This window comes from Ambystoma mexicanum, chromosome 13 (assembly GCF_040938575.1).
Source record: "Ambystoma mexicanum isolate Mex_15411 chromosome 13, UKY_AmexF1_1, whole genome shotgun sequence".
Taxonomy (NCBI): Eukaryota; Metazoa; Chordata; class Amphibia; order Caudata; family Ambystomatidae; genus Ambystoma; species Ambystoma mexicanum.
The window spans coordinates 631,791,559-631,793,760 of NC_090938.1; the positions used below are offsets into that span (position 1 = coordinate 631,791,559).

Consider the following 2,202-nt stretch of genomic DNA (forward strand, 5'->3'; position numbering starts at 1 on the left):
GGGAGCCCCAGCCCTGCTCCCCTGATTTCTCTAGTCTGCTCCCCCTCCTCTAATGATCATGCGATTGTCAACCTCCCCCACCCTTGTACAGCCTCTACTGCTCCCCAGATAGGTGTACACGTTATAATTCCTGTAAATGCATTATGTACAATACACACAAAGTGCCAAGAGGCCACCCTGGTGGTGAACTCTGTGCTATACTAATACTAAACATAAATCAGTTCATAGATAATTCCACGGATCAGCATCAGGGATTTCAAGGCGCTGCCAGCATCGCCACATGTGAAGAACATATTGCCTGTACTTTGACCACATTATACAAGGAAGCAGCAGCTCCTTCCAAGTTACCCAGAAGTCCATGCAGTGATTTACATACAAGTAGTGGCGTCGTTTTCCTTGATTTGTTTCTATCAAAGCAGGACAGTTAAGGTTATCAATAATGGTGTCCTAAACCTGAAGCAGAAACTCAGTTTAATTCAGTTCAAAAGGCTTCTTTCCCACTCTATTAGTTAGAGATACTGTTTACAGGTGACATATATATGGTGTTGTTCTGCTCCACCACTGCCCGGATGAGCCTCAGTGGTCTGGGGTGCAGGCTTCAAACCTGTAGCTGTTTAGCGACAGAGTGGTTCAATTCCACCTTCTGGGCGGATAAGTGTTTCTTTTTCCTGTGATCAGCATTTTTATCTTGGGTCCATGGTAATCATTTAGTGCCTGGATTTATATCACAGAAAAAAGAATTGTACCAATCATAAATACCCATCTCTAGTGATTAACAGCATGCGGTGCCAGCAGTTCTTCTGATGATGCACAGGAAGGCAGCACCTTTTCAGGGGATTAGCAAAGTGATTTCACTTTTAACCTTTTTTGACGATGCAAATAACCAGGCCCACTTTGATATAACCTATGTGGTCACACCCCCTTACTCCTCCTGGGAATACACTGTTTTTGCCTGCACAAACAATGTCTGATGATACTGCATGGGCTCACCATAGACCACCATTCATCATCTCCACCCTCAAAGTCAGCGTTGCTAGCCCTGCTAGCTAGCCTAAGCCACCTCACTATAGACTACCATTCATCATCTCCCCTCTAAAAGTCAGCTTTGCTTGCCCTGCTAGCTAGCCTAAGCCATCTCACCACAGACCACCATTCATCCTCTCTGCCCTCAAAGTCAGCATTGCTAGCCCTCCTAGCTAGCCTAAGTCATCTCACCATAGACCATCATTCATCATCTCCCCTCTCAAAGTCAGCATTGCTAGCCCTGCTAGCTAGCCTAAGCCATCTCACCATAGACCACCATTCATCATCTACACTCTCGAAGTCAGCATTGCTAGCCCTGCTAGCTAGCCTAAGCCACCCCACTACAGACCACCATTCATCACCTCCCCTCTCAAAGTAAGCATTGCTAGACCTGTTAACTAGCCTAAGCCACCTCACAAAAGACCACCTTTCATCTCCTCCCTCAACGTCAGCATTGCTAGTCCTACTAGCTAGCCTAAGCCATCTCACCAGAGACCACCATTCATCCTCTCCACCTTCAAAGTCAGCATTGCTAGCCCTGATGGCTAACCTAAGCCATCTCACCATAGACCACCATTCATCATCTCCCCTCTCAAAGTCAGCATTGCTAGCCCTGCTAGCTGGCCTAAGCCATCTCACCATAGACCACCATTCATCATCTACCCTTTCGAAGTCAGCATTGCTAGGCCTGCTAGCAAGCCTAAGCCACCCCACTACAGACCACCATTCATGACCTCCCCTCTCAAAGTAAGCATTGCTAGCCCTGCTAACTAGCCTAAGCCATCTCACCATAGACCACCTTTCATCATCTCCACCCTCAAAGTCAGCATTGCTAGCCCTGCTAGCTAGCCTAAGCCACCTCACCATAGACCACCATTCATCATCTCCCCTCTCAAAGTCACGATAGCTAGCATTGCTAGCTAGCCTAAGCCGCCTCACCACAGACCACCATTCGTCATCTCCCCTCTCAAAATAAGCATTGCTAGCCCTGCTAACTAGCCTAAGCCATCTCACCATAGACCACCATTCATCATCTCCACCCTCAAGGTCAGCATTGCTAGCCCTGCTACCTAGCCTAAGCCACCTCACCATAGGCCATCATTCATCATCTCCCCTCTGAAAGTCAGAATTGCTAGCCCTGCTAGCTAGACTAATCCGCCTCACCACAGAACATCATTC

General features: G+C 47.6%; 1 non-coding gene across 1 annotated transcript; it reads left to right on the forward strand.

Moving 5' to 3' along the window:
- Positions 1-563: 563 nt before the first annotated feature.
- On the forward strand, positions 564-650 carry TRNASTOP-UCA (transfer RNA opal suppressor (anticodon UCA)). The gene has a single exon. It is a non-coding gene; the product is annotated as a tRNA-Sec (tRNA).
- The last annotated feature ends 1,552 nt before the right edge of the window (positions 651-2,202 follow it).